The sequence below is a fragment of the Meles meles genome, chromosome 17 (genome assembly GCF_922984935.1).
Source record: "Meles meles chromosome 17, mMelMel3.1 paternal haplotype, whole genome shotgun sequence".
NCBI lineage: Eukaryota > Metazoa > Chordata > Mammalia > Carnivora > Mustelidae > Meles > Meles meles.
The window spans coordinates 26,516,052-26,541,782 of record NC_060082.1 but is presented as its reverse complement, the minus strand read 5'-3'; the positions used below and the strand labels follow the sequence as shown (position 1 = coordinate 26,541,782).

The following is a 25,731-nucleotide window of genomic DNA, read 5'->3' as shown; positions in this document are numbered from 1 at the left end:
CAGACCACAGTTTTGGAAGGGCCAGGAAGGCAAGAGGCAAGTCGGGGAAAGGGAGCCCACCCAGCCCTGGGCAGTCAGCTGGTGAAGGAAGGGCGCATGCTTTTGGGCGAGCAGCTCGGTGCCGGGGTCTGAACGGCATCAGGCACCAAAGAGTCCACAGGGCTGCCAAAGGATGGCTGGGGGGCAGCAGGGGAGGGAACCGGGTCAGGGCAGAGCCACACATGGTCTGGAGTCAAAGGGTGGAGAGAAAGGAGGGGACAGTCCAGCCAGCCAGTGGGCTCTGCTCAGCCCCTGTGCCAGAGAGGGTGGGGCCCCAGGGGCCAGCAGTGATCCCAGCGGTGGGCAGAGAGGGTTTCCCGCTGCCTGGCGAGAGGGCGCCTTTTGGGAACGACTCTGATCTGCTCAGCCAGATGGGTCTGGGTCATCTCCTCCCACCCAGACCCACAGAACTGAATCCCGATGGCCACTGAGGACCAGCTATGTGGCAGGCGCCATGCTCGTCCATGAAGCATTCAGGTGACCGCAGCACAGTTCCGGGGAGCTTACCGTCCAGCAAAGTTGACCGGCCTACCTGCCAAGAATTCGATCCTCCCACCCCTTTGGGGCACAAGGCAGGGAAGCACCGCCATGTCTTGGCCCATCTTCACTGGGCAGGGAACAGGGAGAGCCGTGAAACAAGATGGTAAAAAATAACATGAAGGGTCTCAAGCCCCCAGCTCCGGGCATTCCGCCTTTTAATAGATTTTAGTAAGGGAAGAGGCCTCAGTTCTAGTACTACCGAGGAAGGGACCTTCAGCACCGCCTCACAGAATGAAATAGGTCAAGGAGTAAGAAGCCATTCGGACTTAAACCCTTTGGCTTCCAGAGTTTTGTCTTCAGAGGACCCCTGCCCCTCTCCACCCTCCAACACCCGCACTTACCCATACCCAAAATCCCACTAGCTTTGCAGCCAGGGACCCATCCCCCACTCCTTGCTCCATACACCTGCTGCCCTACCAACCCACCCCCCACGCCCCCACCGCCAGAGGCTCAGCTGGAGCTGGGAAGGTTAGCATGCCCTGCATCATGAATCCAGCAGGAAAGTGTATCTGAAAGGTCAACTCCCTGTCTCAATCAGCCAGCCACCTGATCCGGGCCTCTGCACAGCTCTGGAAGCTTCTCTAATGTCAGGCCCATCACTGAATCATGAACCAATGTATCTATGTTCCTCCTCTGTGGCTATCGCTTAGTTCTGAGTGTGGGAAGACAGAAAACAACTGTCTGCTCAGCCCCTCTCTAGCATCCCCTTGGACAAATTAAAGCAGGCCTACATGGTTCAGTCTTTGCTGTTGGAATTTTACTCTCCACCCCTGGATTCCCTGGGCCTACCATGGATATTCCACTCATTTGCAGCCAAAGTTGATACCAGAGTTAGCAGAGGGCTCTCTGGGTCTTAGGAGCTCAGAGACAGATGCTAGGAGCCTGTGTGATAAGGCTAGATACAGCTGGGTTCCCATTCAGAGCCTGAAAGTCCTCAACCCCAGCTCAGAAATCAGGTACGCAATTGGTGCAGCGCGTGCTTGCGCGCGCGCGCGCACACACACACACACACATACACACGAGCCCTTGTAAAATGACAGCTCCTACCACAAACCCTGCAGATTCAGGACTCGAGTAAAGAAAGTCAGGGATGGAAGAGTTCAGGCAGCCTGTGGCTCCTTTCAAAACTTTCCTTCCTAGAGCTGGCGATGGAGATCAGACACGAGGAGCTGGCAGTCAGCTGAATGGAACCCCTGGCAAAGAGGGAAGAAGGTCTTGGCAGTGTGCGGCTCTCTAATCCAGGAACCATCCCGGGAGCCAGAGCAGCCACATCTCCTCTCCGTCTGGGCTGCACTTCCTGCTCCCCCCTCCCTGCCCCCACCTACACTGGGCCACCACAGCACACAGAACCAGCCCTCCTAGTTCTGATCCGCTGGGTGCCCTGCAAGCAGCAGAACGGTTAAGAATTACTCTTCCAGTTTCCTTGGCCCTCGAGAGAAAGGCAGGGGGATAGGATGGAGGTCGGGGGGAAGGAGCTCTCCGGCAGGACCTTCCCTGGCCAATCCTGGTGTCCAGCTGAGGGGATGCCTAAGGAAAGCTCTTTAGGGACAAGACTCACACCAGCCCATCCTATGTCAGAAAAACCACCCCAGCATTTCCAAAGACCAACATCTAAGAAACCGTAACCTCTCTGAGGGTAGGGGAGACCCCAGGAAGTATAAAGGAAACCCCTCTGGGAGGAGGGCGTAAGAAAGCAGGTGATGGGCACCCCCCCCCCCCAAGGCCTTTGCCTCCCCTCCTCAGCTCTGCTCCACAGCACCATTTGCTTCTTGAAGACTGAGGCTTCCTGCAAGGCCTGCCCTGTCCCCTGTCACCTCCAGCGCAATCTCCCGTCCAGCTTCCCCAGCTTGTGTCCTCTGGAATCCAGTTCTCCGGGATTCCTGTGTGCGCTGGGGAAACTCCCTGGAGGCAGCCAGCCCATTAAACAGGATCTAGAAAGCGGGTCACAGATGTTCCCATGCAGCCATGGCACCAAAGGGAGAGCGGAACACACCAAGAAGTTTCTGCTCTGCCTGGAGGGGTCACCGGAGGAAGAGATGAGAGGCAGTGGGGAACCACCTCACTGCTCCCGAGCTCTGGCTGGCCCTCAAGTCCTCACAGGCTGGGCAGGCCCAGCCCACCAGCATCTACAAGGACTGAGCAGCGCCTCAAACTATGGCCTGAGCCCGTGGCAGGGGAGGGGGTGTATCCTGGGGTAACTGCAGGGGCATTGGACTAACGAGAGTGCACTGAATAAGGCCAGTGGGACCTCGTCTTGAAGGACATCTTTGCTGAGGATCAGAGCTTGGATTTTTAAGGGAGCATTTGCAATGAATTCAATGCTAACAATGCTTTGGTTGTTTTCTGGTAGCAACTTCTTAGACACCTGAGAGGCTCTCTCTTCTCCACGACCCGGTCCTCCTGTCTACTAGAGATAAGCAGACCAAGGCCCAGGAAGGGTCAGGGACTTTGCCCTGGACCTCACACTGGAGCTGCGTCGGATTGGGAAGGGTCCACAGCCCCGATGTGGGGAAGCTATGTGGTGCTGAGACTCAGGGACCATCGTGAGCCCAGCCCTGGGCTGTCCCCCAGCAAGTACACACTTGGCCCAGACATGCCAGAGCCCCAGGATAAGGATGAGGGGGACCTGGAACAACCCAACACACAGAGTGCGGAAAGTGGGGCCCACAGCCTCCAGGTGGTAGTGCTGACTGTGGGAAGGCTGCCCGCAGGCCTGCATGAGGGCCACACAGACCAAGGCTATGCGGGCAGTGGGCTGCCGGCAGCTGAGAGCTGCCGGGAGGGCAGAAGCAAGTCAAGCAGAAAAAGGCTGAGCTAGTCTTCCACGGGAACCTGGAGAGCCGAAGACCAGGCCCTCCCCACACCATGCCCAGGACAAGCTCCCTGCCTCCTCCCAATAGGAGGGCTCTGCCCCCTCCATGAGCCCTGCCCACTGTCCCTCTGCCATCAAAGTCCCTAAACCAGCAACCTAGACTTGTGATCTGATAATAAAGTGTCTTCAGTGAGTTCTAACTCCTCAGATCAAGAATATCTCTGAGAAACAAGAGTCATTGTCAGGGACCTAAAACCACAGTAATCAAACAAACCGCACATACACCCACACCTTCCCCCACGTACCCCACACCACTCACTCCCTTCCCTGGGCACCCTCCGCATACCCGAGACTACCTCTTCCACCCCCTCCCTCCCCCCCTACACACACCCAGTCCTTCCCCCAGACGCCCACATGCACCCCATACTCTCCATGCATACTCTATGCCCCGCACACCTCCCACAACCCCCACACCCTACACAATCACAGCTGCCCCCACGCAGCCCCCACACCTTCCTCCTCCCCACACATACACATCCCCCGCACCTTGCTCACTCCTTCATCAGCTCCCTGAGAGGAGAAGGAAGGAGAGGAGAGGAAGCTGGGTTAGACACCATGAAGTCACGATCTTACTGTCACGGGCAAAGAGGTCTGAGAAAAGCAGACAGAAGGTCGAACCCGGAAGAGAAAGAGAAAATAGGACCTTTCAGCTCCAGAGAGCAGCTCTAGGCCTTCCCTGTCCACATTCCAATACACTGGAGGCAGGCCCGCAGGGCACCAGGGAGCCAGAATGCCAGGGAAGCGGATGCCAAGCAGATGAGCCCAGGAGGGCCTTCGCCCAAAGGCCACCTCGCTTCTGGCAGGCTTCAGTGTTGGTGGGTTACTTCCTAAGTCAGGGCACACCGGAGAGGCCCTGGGGTCCCCGCAGACCAGGGTGGGAAAGGAAAGGGGTGCCCCTCTCAAGCAGCCCCCAGCTTACAGCCCAGAAAACACACACACACACCCCCCACCAAACATCTGATACTAATTCACACAGGGGCGTTAGAGGCCAAGGTGTTAATCCCACCCGGGGACACTGGAGTTTGCATTTAAAAAGCAGAGGCTGAGGAGAGGAGTGCCCAACCCAACCCTTTCTGGAAGTGGTAAGGGAAATTTCCAGTGGCTTGGGAGGAATGATCCATTAATTAAAAGGTAGGCAGGGTGGGTCTCTGGAGCCCGCAGCGCCTCTTCACAGCTTCCCTGGTCTCAGCGCCTGAGGCCTAGGTGTCACTTAACCCCAGTGCAGAACAACTGGGCCCCTCAGTGAGGCCCAGCAGGCAGCCGCCCCCTCCAATCCCGGGCCTTGGCTACTGTCAGCCGGGACTGACCAAGGTGGCTACTGGCCTTCCTCAGTAGCTGCAAAGTTCCACTCCACTCTTCCTGGTAACAGGCAGGATATCCTGCTCAGGGTCAGCCAAGGACACTGAACCTAGAGAGAGACCAAGGATTCCATTTTAGCCAGGTCAAAGGAGAAACCCCACTCGGAAGGCAGGGCCCTAAGAGGGAACTCAGACTGAGACCTTCCCCAAGATGGCCTCTCAGTGTTCGGAATCCCCAAACCATAGGGAAAGGGAAACAAAGATGGGGACCTGGGGAGGAGGCAGCAAGCAGTGTCCTGTGGTACCAGATCCCAGCCTGGACTCCCCATATCAATCTGGTCACCCCTGTCCTGGTGGTAGGTCCAGTACCCTCAACCGGACCCATCTGCCCTGAGAACCTAATAAAGACTCCCCATGCCCTGTTTCCCTGCCCAGCTGCCTCTCAGGGCCTCCAAAGTCCTGGTGCAGCTGGAGGCTCCTTCTTCCTCCCTGCTTTCTGTCTCTCTTCTTCCCACTCTGACTCAAGAGCGTCAGACGCCTTCCCTGGTCAATTCTTCCAATTTTTCCTTACTTCTGCTCCTCGTTCTCCTTAACACGCTGAGGTGGTGAGCAACACAACAGACTGAAACGGTGGCCCTGGCGTCTGGGGCACAAGGACAGCACATTTGCCTTAGATGGCATTAAAACAACTTTCATCTGTGCAGAGGGCTCAAGACAGCTTGTTTTTTTTTTTTTTTCTAAGCAGGGAGTGACCTAGGGCATAGGGGAGTAAGGCAAGGACTCATGGCAATTCCTTTTGGTGTCGCTCTGGATTGTGTTCTGATGCCTTGCTCCTATCTCTTATGCCCCACTCCGCGCAGGAAGACCCCAAGGGTGACAGAGGTGTCATCTGTAAGACAGAGCCCTAGTCTACAGGGGCAGAGGGGTAGACCAGCTGCCCACCCGGCACAGGATAACACACCTTCATCCCATCAGTCCCACCTTCAGCCCAGGGAGGCCCCTGGGACCCTCCCTCGGGGTCCACCAGGGTAGCAACTGTCAGAGGCCATTCTCAGGAGGGATTAGCTGACGTTGCTTGTAGCTGGGTTCCGTGTACCAGGGAGTGGCCGTATGTGTGCAGGCCTATCAGGGCCGACGTTCCAGAAGCACCTTGCGGAAACACCACTGGGAAGTATGTAAACACCATTACAGAGTCTGTCAAGTTAGTTCCCCCAGGGACAGGTCGGCTGTCCGGACGGGAGTGGAGGTGTCATACTTTGGGTGAAAGGGAGAGCGGAGAAGGCGGGGCAGGGCTGCGGGAGAGGCTAAGCAAATACAAGCAGCACGAAACAGAAGGAAAGAAGGAGACCTGTTTTTCTCCTGTTTGTGCCAGGTATTGTCTTCTTTAATCCTGACAACAATCCTCCCATGTGGATATTAATATCCTTACTTAACGGATGAGGGAAGTAGAAAACAGGAAGAGGACTGCAAAATTTACCCAAGGTCGTACAACCCGTAGGCGGTGGAATCAAGAATTCAGTCAAAACTTGTTTGAGGCCAAAACTCTTCGTGTTTTTCCCATCCCATAGAATGGGCCCCAGGCGCATCCCCATTTACCCAAAGTGCAAGCTGCCCTTAGTGATCATCCCAACACGGCTCTGCACTCGCCCCCAAACCCCAAAACACTTCTTCACCTTCCAAGCCACTCAAGAGCAAGCAATAATAAACAAGGAAAAACCAAAAGACGACGCACTGTTTTGCAAATAAGGGGACCAATGACCAGTTGTGTAAATGGGTGAAGAGGAGAGGAGGATACAGGCTTTCAGTTATGGAATGGTAAGTCATGAGAGTAAAGGGCACAGAGAATCTAGTCAGTGGTACTGTACTAGCGTGGTGGGTGACAGTGGTAGGTGGCAGTTGGCAGCTAAACTTGGGGTGAGTACAGCGAAACACAGAGAAAAACTGAATCCCTATTTTACACAAAGAACCAATGACTGGAGGGCAGAAATGACTTGTCTGGAGTCACACAGATAGTCAGTGGCAGAAGTGGGGCTAGAACCCAGAGGTCCCAGACTCCCACTTCAGTGCTCCTTCCAGACTGAGTCACAACCAGTCTACCTCCAGGGAAGGAAATCCCCCAACCTTCCTGTTCCAATCTCTCTCAAACTGGTCCATACCTTTCCAAGCTTTGGATTACTTTCCTTAACTGAAATAACCTATTGGAAGCACATATCAGGCACCAAAAATTCCTATTCTTTTACCTGAACAAGTGAAACAGCCTTCTAAGGAGGTCTGTCTCCCCACTGGACCCTAAAGCATCTGTGCTCCACTTCCAAGATAACCTTGCACAATGGTTCTGTTCCTGTCATCCTTCTGAGGAAAAGGTTTCTGTCTCTCCCCTTCGTTATCAGACCTTCAAGAGTCCCCACACTGAGTCCAAGCCCAGTTCCATGCATGGTCCCCAAACGCTGATGAGTATCAACCATTCCCCAGGGCAAATTTTCCCACAAATCTTCAGTCACGCTCGTGCCTTCTGGAATATTCTCTGCCTTGCCCTCTACAAGGGCCTGCTCTTATATTCGAGCCTGTTCTCATCTCCTAGGACTGAAAGTGACTCTGTTCTCTTTTGGACAACTCTAAACACAGAATTTATACTGTTTGGCATTATACCTACTAATGATTAGAATCATCTTTATCCATGTACGTGATTCACAGTTACAAAGCGCTTTCACAGACAGAAGCCCATTAATCTAAGAATAAAATTTATCTCTTATTTACCTTTGCCTTCCACACAATGTTCAGCCCAATGTTTCACACCAGGGACAGAGCTGTTAAATTAAGTACTGTGTTTGGAGGGTGATCAGACCAACCCAGAGGAGAACATTTAACACCTTCCTGCTGTAGGATTCTGAATGAGGAAGGCAAAACTGTAGTTTATTTTTCGAGGTTGATACCCCATAGCATTTATTAGACTCTCAGGGTTTAGAGACCCCCCCCCAAAGATGAAGCACCATGGTCCTAGCTTCTCTGAAATGCTGCCTCAGATTACACCAGCTCTCGGAGCAGCCGCGTGACAAGTGTCTCATAGTGAGCTTACAGGATAACCCCGCCATAAAGCAGTTCATCCGTTCACAGTTTTTGGAGTCCGATGTGGTTACCTCAAGGTCATGGACCATACTGAATTTAAGTTTGTACCCCTAATAACATATTGTAACCACCACCATTTATTAAGCCCTTCCTAAATATCAGGCACTGTTCTAGATAGTTCACTAATGAACTCATTTCATTTCTACCGTTTTTTTTTTTCCTTTTTGCCGTTTTTCCCCCTTGGTACTATTATGTTCCCCTGTCTTACAATGAGGAAATAGAAGCACAGAGAAATGAAGTAACTTTCCCAAGATCAAACAACTAGTATGTGGGAGGGCCAGGCTTTGAACCCACAGAATTGACTCTAATGCCATACTCTTACCTATATACTAAATTTATAGTGCCCTTCAGTTGATGAATCAGTGAATATAAGAATGAAGGAACAGAGGCACTGAAGACGTTTTTGTCGGAGGAAGAAGTAACCAACCATTAATTAACCCACTTTTTTGTCTCTACCCTACATTACCCATAGGACTATCCTGAGTCTTTCTCAAACTTTCCCTAAGTTCAGCCAGAGCTTGTCTATGAGGAATTTCCTGATCTACCAGTATAAAATCCCTGTCAGCAAAATAAAGAAGCTTCATGAAATTTATTCTTAGTGAGCTGAGTTCTCCCAGAACACAAAATCCAGAAGGGCAGGGGCTGTCCTATTCACTCCTGTGCCCTGAGGAGAGTGTCAGGTATATCGTGAATAAACTGTAAAATACAAACTCTTTCAATGGGTCTGGCCAGATTAAAGCACCTTCACCTCACCTCACCTGCTTTGCCTTTCACTTTGTCCCCCAGTCCAATTTCTACACATTGTTCTGATCTCGGCTAACACTGAATTTCTTCCAGGAAGTCTGACTACCCAAATGCCCTCCTTATGAGTTTCCAAAGCATCCCATTCTCCCCAACCCACCCACTCACCCCACAGCCTATTTACTTGTCTGTATTCCCCACTCAACTGTAAGTTCTGGAAGGCTCTCTGTCCTCACCACTGAAAGCACTGACAGTCATTAGTAAGCCCTCAAAAACATCTGCTGAATGAATGAATGAGTTCTTTCTAACCATTCTCTTCTGAGAGACTTCTCTCCCTTTGAGGCCATAGCTTCTTCCACAAACGACTTTGAGAACAACCCTTTCTGTTGTTAACTGACTCTTGGGGAAACCCCATCTCATTCAGAACTTGGGCCTCATCGACACTTTTCTCTCAGAGGTCCCTTACAGGGGAGTCCCGGAGGAAGAAACACAGGTACCGGAGGTATCCTGACCTGGATTCAAACTGTGGTTCTTCTCTAATTATCTTCGGCATGTTTCTTAATTTTCTTTTGAAGCAAACCTAATCGGAATCGCAGCTGTCCCATTGCTAAGCGGGGGGGGACGCATTTTCACTGTCATGGTTTCCTCCAAAGTTAGGGGATGGGAAAGTAAAGATAATGTCTGAAAAATTACAAAGTGGGGGTGCCTGGGTGGCTCAGTGGGTTAGGCCCCTACCTTCGGCTCAGGTCATGATCTCAGGGTCCTGCGATCAAGCCCCGCATCAGGCTCCCAGCTCAGCGGAGAGCCTGCTCCCCAATCCCCCGCTTGCCTCTCTGCCTACTTGTGATCTCTGTCTGTCAAATAAATAAATAAAATCTTAAAAAAAAAAAGAAAAGAAAAGTTATGAGGGGACAACACCTGAAACTAAATGTTAACTAACTGGAATTAAAATTAAAACTTAGGGAAAAAAAAAAAAGCAAAAGCTTAAAAAAAAAAAAAGGGAGGGGGGGACGCCTGGGTGGCTCAGTTGGTTGAGCGGCTGCCTTCGGCTCCGGCCGTGATCCCAACATCCTGGGATCGAGTCCCACATCGGGCTCCTTGCTTAGCAGGGAGCCTGCTTCACCCTCTGCCTCTGCCTGTGCTGGCTCTCTCTCTCTCTCTCTGACTAATAAATAAATAAAAATCTTTGTAAAAAAAAGAAGAAGGGGGCGCCTGGGTGGCTCAGTGGGTTGAGCCGCTGCCTTCGGCTCAGGTCATGGTCTCAGGGTCCTGGGATCGAGCCCCGCGTCGGGCTCTCTGCTCCGCAGGGAGTCTGCTTCCTCCTCTCTCTCTCTGCCTGCCTCTCTGCCTACTTGTGATCTCTCTCTCTGTCAAGTAAATAAAATAATAAAATCTTTAAAAAAAAAAATTTAAAAAAAAAAAGAAGAAGAAAAGAAAGAGAAAGAAAAAAAAGCTACCAGTGGACGGACACTCAGTGCTGCTGGCTATTCTTCGTCACACACTCTTGCCCTTCTTGGTACTTGAACTTTTGCTGGTGGCTCCTTCTCCCCTTGTCTTCCAGAACCATCTGCAACAATGTCATGAATATTGCACTTGAGAGAATTTGCCAACCCTCTGGAACCACTCTATCTTTCAAAGTCTCTTGTCAGAGAATTATATCTATCTTTTCCCTTGATTTAAAAACAAACAAAAAACAAACAAACAAACAAAAAAACAACTCTGCCTTCTCGAAGTCTAGAGTGGAAACATGAAATTCTGGCCATTATATTTTAGGAGGAAATAAAAGAGACGTTTTCTTCCAGCTTCCCCTAATACCCAATTTGCAAACGATCTCTCCTTTTTGGGTCAGAATTAAACACACTTTAATGGTGCTCCTTATTTAACCTCCTTTATTTATCCTCAGGAAGACCTAACCACACGGCCAATCAGGAACGCCGCAGACGTTCTGCTTCTGGAAAAGACGGACTCTCAAGAGATGTTTCAGCAGTGGAAAAGCCCCATCATGACACTCTCCTGTGTTCTGGATTCGTCTAAGACCTAAGACAAGAAAGGCTCATATCTATTTCTTCTCCCTAGCAAGGCACACTGTAGCATTTCCTCAAAATGGAATCTTCTTGGTTCTTTCCTCTTTCCCCCAAACCCTATGTCTTCTGGTTTGCTGCCAAGGGTACCAACTACACTAAGATAGATAGAAGAACTTAGCTAGAGAGGATGCCTCCATGCAAGCTTACTCCTGGTGGGCCTGGGCTTAGCCAGGCATGGACAACAAAGCCATGTTGAGTAGAGCAGCTTGCATTCTTGACACCCACCTCCATTTGCGGAGGATACAGGGAGAGGAGACAAGGTAGAATCTAGCCTCCAGGACAGGACCCTCAGGAGCAGAGACTTAAGACATACAAAGCATTGTAGGAAGAACTGCCAAGAAGAAAAGAAAGCACTGCCACCCAGGAGATTCATCTCACCATGACGAGGGTTGACTGGCAGGAGAGAGAGAAAGCTGTAGGAAGGGAACGGAAGAGAGTTTTCAGGAAGGAACAGGGGCAGGAATGATAAAGCATTGGTGAAAGGAAAACATTTTCTGAAGAGGCAAATGATCTTTGATTCCTCCGGGATATACTACAGAGCCTCTGCAGGGTGAGACTTCCTATGGGAAGTATTTCAAAAGAGGAAGGAGTGAATGGCTAGATCCTTCAGCCCCAGGTTCTGTGTTCTGCCTCAGGAATACTGAGAACTTCTTTCCTCTTCCTTCTCCTGACCTTGAGGACCTCTGCCCTGCAGCACGAACTGTCTTCTGTGTCCTTAATGTCTTTAACCAACACAGGAATTTGGGGTGAGTGAATTCCATCATTAGTGCTCTGAGAGAATTCCCCAACAATGAAATCACTGACAAGGTCTGCACACGATTGTGAAGTGCCGAAAGGTAGGTCCTGTCGTCAGTCATACTGTGATCCAGGGGGCAAGGATAAAGTTCTAACACTGCTAGTTACAGTGTGACCTTGGGAGAGTCACTTCTTCTCAGAGAAATAACCTCCAAAGTCCTTGCCAGTTCTAAAGCTGTATTCGGTCATAGGATATGCAAGAGTTAACAGCCTCCTACGTTTCATTTTGTAAAACAGGCATGAAATAGAGCAGACACTGAAATACTAAAACAAAAGATTTGCCTTGAATTTCCGGAGTACCCCAAGTCCCAAACCTCTTATTAATGTTGCCCAGAAGGTAGCAAAATTACTCGATTTGATTGCCCCCAGTCTTCTCCTTACACTGAGGTAGGGATATGAATGAGAAAGCAGAGAAACGTAAGGCAGGATCCCAAGGGATTCACATACATGTGCCTTGACCCCCAAACACCTGGGAATTAAGGAGGTGCGGTGCTGGGGCCCTGCCCCTGGCAAGTTTATTATCTAAGGAATTGTCCCAGTCTGGTGACATGGCAAGGGCATTCAAGTCAGGGAATCTGGTCTGAATGAATTTCATAGCCCTTTCTGTCCTCCCGAGACTTGGTATCATCCTCACAGTGGCATCGAGGTTATGAGCACAGGATCTGGAATGAAACAGCCTGCTTCCAATCCGTCCTCTGTCATTTACCAGCTGACTGACATCAGTAAATGTTAGCTATTATATTATTTGCCAGCTCAGCACTACCCTGTCTATGGACAGTAGCCCACCTTTGGTGGGTCTTTGTTTCCCCACTTCCCTACAGATATTAGTAAGCAGCCTTTCCCTCTCTCCTAGCTCCCATCCTGCCAACACTTTTTAAAGAGAAGTAACCCCCCCAAAAAGAGAAGTAACCCAAGAAATAGCTACCTTGTTATCTGCCCATCACTCTTCCCTCGTCCTAGATTCCAGCACATTCACTATTCCATCCCTTTCTCCTACTCCTTTCGCAAAACCCACCAGCTATCCCTCCTTTGTTGTAACCAAGGCTAAACTCAGGGTGTATAACCCACACTAGTCTAGTACTCTGCAGTTTCTAGAGTGCTTTTGCACACTTGATTTTATTCAGTTCGTGGTAAGCAGTGTATTTCATCTTTAAAGCAATCTCGTGAGCCAAGGGTATGTTCCCCCATTTTACAGATCGTACAAACTAAGTCTTGGATTCCTAAGTTGTCCATGCTCACACTCACACCGGGACTCTAACCCAAGCCTCCTGACCCCAATTCCACCCACTATATTCTCTATTACTCTGCATTATCAAGTCCAAGTTCACATCCTAGGAGCAGGAGGAGCCTGAAATTTATGGCCAGCCACAAACCCCTCAAAGGGAACACAGTTCTCTCATTTTCCTTGGTGCTGGCTGTGGCAGGGCTGTCCTGGCTGAAGGACCAATCCCATGAGGCACCTGCGAAGCGCCTAGGCCAAGTGCGGTGAGGAAACCAGAGAGGGGACCAAAGGCCCACAGGGCTGTGGGGTGTCTGCTAGAGGGCCACTGTGTCATGGCAAAGACCAAAAGCATTCCAGGTCACTGGGCAATCCCAAAGGAGCCACTCAGAGAAAATCCTGAGGCCCCAGATCCACTCCCTCCCTGATGCTTCCAGCCAGAGGAAAATGCACAAGCTCCCTCCCCAGCCAGGGCCGCGAGCTTGATCCAATTCAGAAACACACACACCCATGCACACTCAGCAGTAAACTCAGAGTCATGGAAATCAAACCTTGAGCTCACCCAAAGGCCAAAGGAGAAGCAGCCACAGCTTCAGCCCAGGGCTCCGGCTCACAGCCACCAATCTCCTCAGGCGCTAGATGCCAGGCAGTGCTAGGAAATGGGCCTCTGCTTAATTTTTCCATGGACACAACCCCAGATGGGACTGCCAGGCTCTGGAGGAGATGAAGTCCTGAAGCCCCATGACCTCTGGGCTGTAGGATGCACAGCTGGACTTGGGGAAGGAGGAATACTTGGGGATCGGGTTTGCCACCCCCTGGAACGCTTCTTTCCCAATATCTTTCCAAGGCCTAGCGCGGTGGTGGAGTAAGTTTTCATTCAGCAACTGATACAAGGTTGGAATTCAGTGCAAATTGCTTACATCTGCTTGGCCACATCCCAGACAGCCAGGTAGTTGAGAGAGAGAAGGAGGGGCAGTGTTGGCCCACTTCTGGAAGCCCGGGTAGCTGTGCGCTCAGGAATCTGGTGCCATGCTGGGACCAGCCAGCCCAGGGTACAAAATTCCCCAACAGAATTGTGGGGGGGGGGGGGGAGCCATCAGGGCACCAGGAGACAATTGAGATTCCGTCCCAGGCGTCCCAGGCGTGGCTGGTGGGACTGGGACAGGGAAGCCACAAAGACCTCAAAAGGGGGTGGGGACGGAGGGGGAGAGAAGGTTGGCCTGAAGGAGCCGGAGCAATGGAAGATTCTCTCTCTCTCTCTCTCTCTCTCTCTCTCTCACACACACACACACGCACACACACACACACACGCCCCTCAGCCAACCAGGGTGTGTACACTAACCTCATACATTTGGTAATCTCTTCCCACAACCCAGGAGCTTGCCAAGCCCCTTGGCTCCCCACCTCACCCCACCCCAGCTTGGCAGCGTCCCCTGGGCTTCCTGCTGCTGCAACTGCTCCCCAACATCAAAGCCGCCGCTGTCGGGAGCCGAAAACGAGAGACAAGTACCAGCCAGGAGAGCAGCGCCTCCCCGGAGGGCCCGGAAACTCGGGCCTGAGGGTCCCTCTCTTCCCCCTCCAGCTTCTCCCGGTGCTGCAGTACCCTTATAAGGCAGAAGCCAAGTACACCCTCCGTCTGGCTAAAAAATGTATATATTCCCCAAGCTAGATGCTGACTTTTCACCCACTGCAAGGGAAAGCGCCACCCCCGCCACCCCCACTCCGGGGCAGGTTTTGCTTTTTATTTCTTATCTTAAACAAACCAATCCCCCCCCCACCACCACCACTGGCTGGCTCAGATCGCCTTGCAGCTGGGAGCCAGGAAGTGTGCTGAGAGGGAAAGGAGTGGGAAGGCGGTGCCTGGGCTCCCGAGACGCCCCGAAACTGCAGGGACCGGGTGGCGGCGGGGTCGGCCACCTGCAGGGCGCCAAGGGGCCGGAGCTCTCGCGGCCACCGCGTCCGCCGCTCGGCCGGCCCCCGGGAGCCCGCGGCTCCTTCCATTGTTGCCCCTTGGCTGATGCCATGTTGGAGCCAGAGCCCCCTGACCTCCGCTCGGCGGGCCGCTGCAGAGCCGGGGGCCGGCGCTCCCGGCTCGCCGCGCGTCCTACCTGCGCTCGCTGCGGGCTTCCCCGCGAGGACCCGACGTGGCGTGTGCTTGGCGTCAGTGGCTGCCCGCTCCGCAGCTCCGGGCGTCCCCGGCACCCGGGCGAGCCGGCCGCGCACCGCCCGCTCCCGGGCCGCTCCCCTCTCGGCGCTGTGCGCCGCGCGCGCCGGCCCTGGGGCCCCCACCCCGGGGTGGCGGGGAAGGCAGGAAAGGGCGCGGGACCCGCTCCGGAGAGGGGGCGCAGGGGAAGCCCTCCCGGCCACGAGCGTGCGCGAGCCCGCGGAGTCAGGCCACCCCGGGTGAGACAATAGCGGGAGCAGCGGGCGGGAGCGGAGAAGCCATCTCCCGGAGACCCGGCGCACTGCACGGCGACGCGACGCGCGGCCAGCCCCGGCCTGGACAGGCAGCCGCCCGGCCGCCCGCTCCAGCCCGCAGCGCCTAGTCGGCGGCGAGCGCGAGGGCGGGGCGGGCCCCGGAACCCAGACCGCCCTCCACCTCTCCTGCCCGCCTCCCGCCTCCCGCCTCCCTCCCTTCCTCCGCCGCAGCTCGCTGCCTCCCTCGCTGCCTCCCTCCCTCCCTCCCTCCCCGCGGGGGCGCGGGGGCGCGGGGGCGCGGGGGCGCGGGGGCGCGGGGGCGCGGGGGCGCGGGGGCGCGGGGGCGCGGGGGCGCGCGTCCGATTGTGCTCGGGAACCCGCAGCCGGCGCTGCCGCGTCCCACTCGGGTGAGGTCTCTGCAGCTGGGTCGTTACTTTTCCCCGCGGGGACCCCTTTGCTCAGTGTCAGATGAATGCCAGCTCGCTCTGCTAAAAAGGAACCGCGGGCGGTTCGAGGACTTTCCCCCTCTGCGTTATTAGGATGGCGACGCCTGCAAAAGCCCCTACCTTGAGGGCGGAGGTGAGGGTAGGGGGGAAGCTGTCTCCGCGCTGAGCACTCAGCCGTGGTGGTGTTTCTGTCCGCCGGAGTGCCTGGTGCGACCTCAGAAGATAGCAGTCCTGAGGGGGAGGGGTGCTAGAGGGTCCTCCAGCCCAGCTGTTGTAGTAGGTTATGTTTAAAATGTTGACTCGAAGTGCTTTTTTTGAGCAGTGGTCTCTAGAAGAATTTTCCTAAAGACTCCACCCAAAAAAAAAAAAAAAAAGATCAACCAAAAATTGGCCAGCTCCTCATTTGCATTTACTTTGCATGGTAACTAAGATCTCCGATCTCAAAGTACAATTTCCTCAAAACTTGAATTTGTTCTCTCCCAGGACTCTCCTTCCTCTCTGGCGGGTCTGCAAGGATCAACACCTGGTTCCCAGCCTCCCTCCCCTGCCTTCCCCTTCAGTTATGGGGTCTCCAGGCTCCCAGCCTCACTCAGAAGCCTGGGACTCCCCAGCCACGGTTCCCATGGAAACGTCTGCCAACCTACCCCTTTCCTGGTCTCAAGGAAATATTTGTTAAAATGCTACTATTTCAGTCCTGTTTAGGGTTTACTAGAGTTTAAAAAAAAAAGTTGGAAAGGCCTTTGTAATAAGATATGGGACCTCTAAAATTTCCTCATAAATACAAAACTGCAAAAAGCCAACGCAATTCCTAGATTTGTAAAGTTAGAGAATTTGAAGAGACTCCAAAACTCAATAAGAGGATATTTATTAAGAAGGGAATTTGAGGGGTGCCTGGGTGGCTCAGTGGGTTAAGCCACTGCCTTCTGCTCAGGTCATGATCTCAGGGTCCTGGGATCGAGTCCCGCATGGGGCTCTCTGCTCAGCGGGGAGCCTGCTTCCCTCTCTCTCTGCCTGCCTCTCTGCCTTGTTGTGATTTCTCTCTGTCAAATAAATAAATAAAATCTTTAAAAAAAAAAAAAAAAGAAGAAGGGAATTTGACTAAGCAGAAGTCCTACCAGGAGAAAGCAGTGTAAAAAGTGAGTTCCCAAGGCAGAAGGATTTCTTGGGATTTTGTTTTGTTCTTACATAAGATGAAGTCTGAGCAAATGTGAGGGACCCCTAATTGCAGGCTACGCTGAGTGAGATCGTAGGAGGAGAAGCCCATGGGGGGGAGACCCTAGCCTGTGTTTCTTCTCTCTACTCTCTGCCATGTGGCCTTGGGTAGTCGCACTCCGAGCATCAGTAATAATAATCAGCTTCACTTAACACTCAGGGCTCTTGTGAAGAGCCAGTGAGAGAATGTCCGTGAACCATTCCGATGACTCAGAATGCTCCGCACACAGATCATAATGGAGATGTTATCCTCAAGAGCCACAGCAGATAAAAACACGCCTTCATTCACTCACTCATTCATTTGTTCACAGTACAAATATTTGTGACCCTTACTGTGTGGCCGTCATCAGGCTCAGCTCAGAGGCCCAAGAGAACAGAGTGGCCTAGGGGCCATCAGTATGTTCTGTTGCCAGAGTGAACATTTCTCAAGTCGGGAGCTAACAGGAAATAAGCTTGGCTCACTGGTTGAACATCTTATCAAAGGCTCTATAATGCACTTTGGTAGGGAGAAAAAATTTCCTTAGAAACCAGGGCACGCCAAGAAGTTTAGATTTTTGTCCTGTGGGTGACCGAGAACCCAGGGTGTAGACAAGTGGAGCTGGGAATGATCAGAAAAACCTTCTGGTATATTACACAGGAGGATTTGGAAGATGCACTCTGTGCCTTCCCTTTGTCTCTGCAGACTCAGTGTTGGCCGTGGGCTTCCTAGTAGAGGGTAACCCCTGGGAGCCCTGGCAGAGGATTGGAAGGAAGGAGGTTAAATAGGTCTGGATTTGCTTCTCAGGATTTCCCTCTCTTTGGAGTCCCTGTGGGCTGGCCGCCACCCTCAACCCAAGTTCACAGCTCCCTCTGGGTGGTTCCCTCTCCTTCCCCCAGCTTTCTCAATGCAGATTATCTCAATTGGCTTCTCAGACCTGGGAGTGGAAATTTGCTTTCCTGCCGGCCCCCGCGTGTGGTGCACTATTCCTGTGGCTTTCCTTCACCCTGCTGACTCTTTGCAAATTGTCTCTTCAAACTGGAGTGTGCCATTTGTTTCCTGCCACGTTAGGAGTATGGGCCGAGAGCTCACGGAGACCACGGCTTCATTCAGAGTGCAAGACCAGAGAATCTCAAGACGGGGCCAGGGCTGTGGCAGTGAGGATAAAAAGGAAAAGACAGATACAACTAATGATTAGAAAGTCAAATCAAGGGGCACCTGGATGGCTCAGTGCGTTAAGCCTCTGCCTTTAGCTCAGGTCATGATCTCAGGCTCAGGGTCCTTGGATAGAGTCCCGCATCACATCGGGCTCTCTGCTCAGCGGGGAGCCTTCTTCTCCCTCTCTCTCTGCCTGCCTCCCTACCTACTTGCGATTTCTCTCTCTGTATCAAATAAATAAGTAAAATCTTTAAAAAAAAAAAGTCAAATCAATAATTGATTCTAGAATCATTGTCCACTTGATGCCTTAAGAATTAGTGGCAGGTCATGCCATGTACCAGGTGGGGGACTATGGTAAGACCCAGGTGTTGGGGGAGCAAACATGAATTTCATTTTGGGCATGTTGGGTTTGGGTTAGGTGTGGAATGTTTGGGTGAGGATGTCTAAAAACTAAAGTCAAAGCAGAGGTATGGACAAGTGAGGGCAATTTTGGACTCCTCAGATTATGGATAGTTGGTAAAGCTGTGGGCGTGCATGAGATCTCCCAGGTGGGCTTGCAGAGGAAGAGCCCTGCCAAAGAAGTTGAGAAGAAACAACCAAGTTCATAGGGAAAAACCAAGACCAAAGAGTATCAGGATGGAGGGTGGGAGGAAGTGTCATGAAAGTGACGGGAACACGAGTGTGGCAGGGACAACCAGGAGGGCAGGCCTGGGAAGTGCCCTTTGGATTGGCAGGAATCCACTGGAGCTTCTTTCTAGAAGCCTGGCAATTCATGGAAAGAACTATGTCAGTGGATAGGGGTTGAGAGGGGGAAGATTTTTGTTATGGCTTTCCTTTTTCAGATGGGAAGGAATTACAATGCAATTGTTGAGGAGGAAGACCAAGGAGAGAGAGATGGTTAATGAAAACTGTCCCAGAGGAAATGGGATCTGGACACACCAGAGGGAAGGGGATGGGATTGCCTGGTACATCTGCGAGAAAGGGCAAGGAGCGGAGCAGACACTTGGATAGACTGGTAAGCCTAGAGGTTAGGAGCTAACTGGTTACTAGCTGACAGTCTGTAAGCAATCTCCTGAAAGAGAAGAAGTCAGGCTGGGCTTGAGGACTTTAAGTGGATAAGGTTAAAATAGACACCAAAAGGAATGAGATGAGAATGGTAGCTTCTCAGAGAGAGAAATGGAATTGTCAGCAGAGTCAAGGATGTGGCTGGAATCAGATATTCTGAGATGTAGTGGAGGGGATGTTGACATTTTCCTCATTTTCTTCTGCAGCGCTGGGAAGCCCAGGCGTAGGATGTTGAACCAGGGCTGCAGGTGGGGTGTTGCAGAATAGGTACAGTCAGAGGATAAAGGGGAAAGAAGGTTCCTGATAAAAGAGGAGGGGTCCAAGGAGGGACACAAAGCTAGAAAGGCTTCTTGAGGAAGGGGGCCTGGCTATCTCTAGTCTTGCTCCCCTCCAGTCTCTTCCCCAATACCCCTGCCAGAATGATCTTTCTAAAGCAGACATCTGCTTCCCTTGCTTAATTAACATCAACTAGCAGGGAAGCTCTAAGAGGGCAGGGATTCTTTAGGTCTGTTTTTTTCCCCCCTTTAGTTTTAGACTTCTGTATTCCCAGAGCCTGGAACATGTCTGGCACATAGCACGTATAATAAAGTTTGTCAAATGGATGAATGGATGACTCCATAGAGCTCTTGTATGAGGCCCAAACTCCTTAAGAAAGTCAACAAGGCCTCTCATAATCTGGCCCTTGCTTTTCAAAGGACAGAGACTTTGTCCTGTTTATCTTGTATCCTCAAAACAGCACCTACCATGTACGGGGCTTTAAGAAATGTGGGTTGAATTAATAATTCCCTCCTCATTCCAATGCAAACTCCATGTTGTTTCTGGAATGCATGTGATTCCTGCCTAGGAGTCATTCTATAAGCTCTTCCTACTGGTTGAAAAGGGCCTCCTACCCACCCCCCCCCTCCAACCTCACCTCGGTTGCCCTTCCCTTTATGTGGCTGTCTCTCTACATGGTAGGCAGAATAATGCTCCCCCCCCCACAAGGAGGAAACGTCTGCTTCCCAAACCCTGGAATGTGTAAATATGTTATCTTACATGGCAAAACGATTGTGCAGATGGGATTTAGTTAAAGACTGTGAGATTGGGAGATTAGCCTGGATTACCCACGTGAGCCCAAGCTAATCACACTGGTCCACAAAAGCGGAGGATGTTCCCCAGCTGAAATCAGAGGGCAATGTGGTGCTGGAAGAATGGTAAGATACAACACTGCTGGCTTTTAAGTCGGAGGGTTGAGGTCCTGAGCCAGGGAACATGGACAGTTTCTAGAAATTGGAAAAGGCAAGGAAACAGATTCTCCCCCAGAGCCTTCAGAAAGGATGACACGACCCTGTTGACACTTTGATTTCAGCTCAGTGGGACCCATGTTAGGCTTCCGATCTACAGAACTGTATGATAATAAACTTTTAATCTATTAAATGTGTGGTTATTTGTTATAGCAGCTATAGCAGACTAATACACCCTACAATTAGTTTTCCAGGAAGCTTCCCTAGAGCGCCTCCCGAGAATGTCAAAATACACCTGAGAGATACCTGGATTGTCACACTAATCACAGAGTGTCGGAATTACTTGTCTGACTTTTTCCTGAATTGGGGAGGGGACAGAAGAATGATTAGACTATAAGCTCCTTAAGGACAAGGCAATCTCTGTTGGGTTTACCCTTGAATTTCTAAAACTAATTCATTGCCTGATCCAAAACTGGTGTTCAGTAAATATTGGTGATGAGTGAATGAATGAGGACCCGGTTATTAGGGAGCAGGCAGTTGAAATGAATGAGAGGAGAAGGTGAGTAAATCTGTGCTGTGTTCTCTTGGGGTTCTGCTCTGGGTTAGGGTTTTTGTTTTTGTTAAGATTTTGTTTATTTGACAGAGGGAGAACACAAGCAGGGAGAGCAGCTGAGGGGAGCAGCAGACTCCCTACAGGAAACTGACACGGGGCTTAACCGACTGAGCCACCCAAGTGCTCCTGAGCTAAGTAGGGTTTATCTGCAAAACAACTTTAATTGCAAAAGGAATTTAATTACAAAAAAAGGAAACTTCAAAAGGCAATGTTTGCACCATTTTCATTTAAAAACCCTTCAGTAGACTTTCCGCAAAAAGATCCAAATATTTTTGAAAGGAGAATAGATGTTGGAGATGGGGTAGGTGAGCGCTGGAAATATTTAGTGGTCGATTGACTTCTTCAATCTCACTGAATCCCACTTGCTTTGACAACAGTCCTGCTTCTCTCTTACACCTTTCCAATGACCCAGGACATTTGAGGGCTGCCTGGTTCAGGAAATATTTATCCCAGTGTCTGAGCTCTTGCTGCTGTCCAAGACTGTGGGGCTGCTAGCTTCTCCGTATTCTCAGAGAGGTGAAGGGTGGGAGCACCCACCAGAAACCCAGGTTGCTCTCAGTTTGAAGTTATTAGGGGCAAATCACCAGAGGAGACATATCCAAACAGCTTCTCTGTACCAGGCATCTCCCCAGTGCCTTGTAATAGTCTCAACTCCAAATAGTCTCAGCAACACAGTGATGATGGAAGACTGGGTCCTTGCGTAGGCAGCTACACTTGGCATTGTTGGGTCCCCAATGTTGGGTCCCCCAATAATGGGTCCACGGTCAAAGGAGCGAGACTGATACAAAGTGAAGGTCAAGCAAAGCTTTATTTTGTGCCAAGCATCAAGAATCAGACCGACCATCAAACAAACTGGTCAGGGCCACCCCTTACAGAGAGGACGACCCCTCCCTGCTTTCCAGACTAACTTTTATAGAGCTAAGGCCATGTGATTGGGCCTGGCCACACACAGGTGGCTAATTGAATTACAATTCACCCCTTCACCCCGTAGTAGCTATGGAAACTAGCCCATCACCTTGGTAGCTAGGAGACAGTAGGCGCCCTCACTGATTGAATGTCTCCACCGGACCTGACCCACCCTTGTATTTGGGCTGTTACCTGGGACTGGTTTCCCGGACTTGCTTTTAAATAAGTTCCCCTGGAGGGGAGCAGGGTCAATTTAAGTTTTACTGCATAAACAACAAAATGGCTGTTCAACCAAGGTGGGGCAGCTCTGGCTAAATAGGCCCTTACAGGCATTGGTTTGGGAAGCCCTGGGAAAGCCTCCCCAAATTAAACCTTTCCTGCAAGGCCTAAATTGAATTTCACTATTAGAGATGTGCTATCTGGCTCTCAGTACAATTGGATCCAATTCACAACTACCATGTGCTTTCTCTGCCATGCATGCTGTGGGACCCTCAGGATGAGGAAGACAAGACCTCACCATGCGTGTCGGTGCTCTCAAGTCCCTGTGAAAACAGTTTCCACTCCAAGGTGTGACTGCTTAAGCTAACTTTGCTGACTGTTAAGAAGACTGGGTCCAGGTAACAGATGGAGTCACTGAGAGGGGAAGGAGGTGGGAGACGGGCAATACCTTTCCTGCTCCACAACTCTTCCCAGCTCTGACAAAGAGTCAATGGTGATTTTCAAAGACAGTTGAGTTTGGTGAATGGGGGCCAGGGGCCAGGGCAGGGCGGGGTGGGAGAGGGTGGGCAAAAAGTATCCCTTTAGACAAACTACTGGGGGAACATCGGAGGCTAATATTATACCATATGTTATACTAAATTGAAACAATTTAAAAGGGATAGATTAATGGGGGAATGATGCTTAAGAAATGTGGGGCGGGGTCCCCAATATAGAATCTGTGAGTTTAGACTGCCCTCTAGTGGGAGAATTAAGTTAGACAGTCTATGGAAAATGAGAAGCTTGAAGAAACACTCCCGGGTTAGCGCTAAATTAGGTACAAGATTGCACTCCTTCCGGTGTGTATAATGCACCGTGGGGAAAAGTCGATTTAGTTTATCTCGGGTGGGACATTGCAATATTAACAAGCCAGACCTTTGATTCAACTTTCAAACTTTGCATTGCCAATATGGTATAATTTTTCCTCCTTGGCCTGAAATAAACCTGTCAGAGTCAGATGTCTCCAATCCGGCATCTCCTCTTTCTACCTCCTTCAGTTCCAGCCATACGAGCCTGTTCACCATCCTTCAGACCCAATTGACACTCCCCACTTTCCTCCCATGATTACTGTTTTCCTTCCCACTGTGCCTGTTTACTGCTGTAGAAATAGTAGATACCATATATCAATAGATCAATAGACGTTTGTTGAGTTAAATCATTCCTTCGTGTTGCATTTTGAGTCTGTTCCTTCTAATCTTATTCACAGTGGGAAAAGTAATAGCGTGGTATAACTTCCGATTTAGAAGGTATCTTACAGGTCAACCAATCAATTCCCTCATTTTATAGATGTGGAAACCCAGGCCTGCTCAGGGTCACATAATTTGTTGGTCTTCATTCTAAAAGAATCAGACAATTGTAGGAAAGAAATCCCTCCAGCTGAGGCTGAGCTCTTTTGTTGTTCATTGTGTTCAGAAATATCAAGTTCCCAGAAATAAAGAATGAATTCCCTTATCAGTTTTCGAAATTTCATAATCTTGTGTTCCACACCCTATGCGTCAGGGTTGATGAAAGTGATTTTGGGAAAGACTAGGCTGATCTGGAGATATTTGTTCTTAATACGCCATGTTGCTCCCGCTGGTACACACTAATACTATTTTAGGAGGGCTCGTCTTGTGAGCCTGACTTGAAAACTGCAACTTGTCTGGAAGTCAAAACTCGGATCAAAACCTAAATGAAGAGTCTGAGCTCTTTTTCTCTCAATCTAAATTTGGACCCCCCTTCCCACTGTTACTTTTATTTTCTTCTATCAGCTCCTCTATTTATGAATCAAATGCATCTTTCCTTCTTTGTGCTGGGGAATGCTAATCTAACAGCGACATCATCTAGTGAATGGAAATGTATTTTTCATTAAGGGGAAAGATACATTAATCTGGTTCTGTAGAGTCACTAAAATTAAGAGGTCCTATCAGCGATGTGATAGATGGAAGACAGAAGAATTGTAATAAAAAGGTTGCAACTCTATGTCTGAAAAGTTAAAGTTGGTTGCCTTGTCTTGTAAGTTACTACTTAGTGTTTCCTTTCAGTTTTGTAGATATCGGCAATTGAGCAAACATGAAATAGGAGAGAACTCGAAGAACACGTGTCTTAAGTAAATTGAGAAAAAGATAGGAAAGTGAATTTTTCCCTCCCTGTGCTGAAAGAATTATTTTAAAGGTATTTCGCCAGAGAAATAACTTATTAGAATTATATCAAGTAAATAGAAGAACAACTCCCTCTAAGAGCGCCCGGATAGCTCAGTCGGTAGAGCATCAGACTTTTAATCTGAGGGTCCAGGGTTCAAGTCCCTGTTCGGGCGTTTGTGGCTTTTGCCCCTCATTTACATTACCGAATATTAGCACACGAAATTCTTGAGGTAAGACATACTTCTACTTAAAAATGAGTTCATTTTATCATTGCTTTTAGAATATGCAAGATAAATGTGTTCTCAGGGAAGAAAAAACTGACTATGCAAAATTACTTAATTTTTTAGCAAATACGGAGGTTTTTATACAGTGGTCTCTCATCGAGATGGAATTTGTGTTTCTCGGCTTGTTAAAAATTGAAGAAAGAAAAAACACTGAAGTTAAAGGTAAGCGCCCGAACAGGGACTTGAACCCTGGACCCTCAGATTAAAAGTCTGATGCTCTACCGACTGAGCTATCCGGGCTCTCACAATGAAAAGCTTCAACTACAATGCCTTACATAAGAATAAAGAACCTTGTGTAATTGATTTCTCAACCTGCGTCTTGTGAAACTGTTTTAAACCCAAGAAAGCTCCGGATTCCTACAAGAAAGAGAAACAGAAGACCTCAATCAGGCACTTTTCACCAGCATTAGCGGCTACTTCAGAATTGCGAGGTGTTTCTGCGCTCAATAACCATTATGACGTAGGCTTCTTTGATTTGTAACCTCTCTCCAGAATTAAGAGAACGAGAGGTGTACCACTTTCAAAGGGTTGTAGTGGCATCAGATCCATTTTACTATTGATAATAGGGTGGATATCAGTTCTAAAACCGACCTGACAACAGAAAAGTAAATAAGAGAGTCTAGGAGAGAACATAAATATACTGCTCAGAAGCCGCTGGGTTGAACTGCATCGTTTGGAGTGGGAGAAAGGACCCTGCAGAGGGATAGTGTGGTTGTCCTGAAATCCCCTGAAGGCGTCCAAGTAATTTTTAAGTGACGCAAACCCGGAAGGAAGACCCCAGCCGCGACCCTGGGGGCCGAAGCCCTGCAAGCCAGAGACACAGGAAAGCTGAATGTGCTGGCAGAGGGATTTCATGGATCCTAGCACGGAGGCTCTCCTCTTCCACGGCCATCGGCAATCTGAGCGCTGCCTTCTGCTACAGGGCTGGCCTTGAGAGTCACCCGCCATGGGGCTGAGGGTGGGACATAAAAGAGCTTCTGTTAGCTGATGTTGCTTTCCGTTCTTTCCATCCGCTTAATTCCAACGCCTTAGGGGTGATTGTTCTGGCCCAAAAATTTCACTTGTAGGCATCTCTCCTAAAGAAATCATCAGGGATGTATAAAATACTTGATTACAGGAAAGATCATCATGGCATATTAATTGGAAAATATTGCAAATGACATAAGGGCTATACAAAGTGTGGTACAGCCTTCATGCATGGAATATTATGTATCTATTAATCATGTTATAGGAGAATACAACTTGGGAAAACTGCAAAATACTGTTAAGTTAGGAAGTATTTCAAAGTAATTTAAAAAATTCATGCATATATGTCCATTGAAAAACTGAAAGGATCA

At 50.1% G+C, this 25,731-nt stretch overlaps 1 protein-coding gene and 2 non-coding genes across 5 annotated transcripts in view; 1 reads left to right on the top strand and 2 right to left on the bottom strand.

Annotated features, from left to right (window-relative positions):
• Nucleotides 1-15,302, bottom strand: part of PIK3C2B (phosphatidylinositol-4-phosphate 3-kinase catalytic subunit type 2 beta) — a 66,433-nt gene extending 51,131 nt beyond the window's left edge. Inside the window, exon 1 of one of the 3 annotated variants that reach the window (XM_045982094.1) lies at nucleotides 14,823-15,302. The gene's annotated coding sequence lies outside the window, so the exon portion shown is untranslated. Of the gene's footprint in view, nucleotides 1-10,073; nucleotides 10,390-14,822 lie in introns of those variants that run through there. The other 2 variants (XM_045982095.1, XM_045982096.1) reach the window with 2 other exon arrangements.
• An 8,908-nt stretch (nucleotides 15,303-24,210) lies between these two features.
• Nucleotides 24,211-24,283, top strand: TRNAK-UUU. The gene has a single exon. It is a non-coding gene; the product is annotated as a tRNA-Lys (tRNA).
• A 278-nt stretch (nucleotides 24,284-24,561) lies between these two features.
• Nucleotides 24,562-24,634, bottom strand: TRNAK-UUU. The gene has a single exon. It is a non-coding gene; the product is annotated as a tRNA-Lys (tRNA).
• Nucleotides 24,635-25,731: the final 1,097 nt, after the last annotated feature.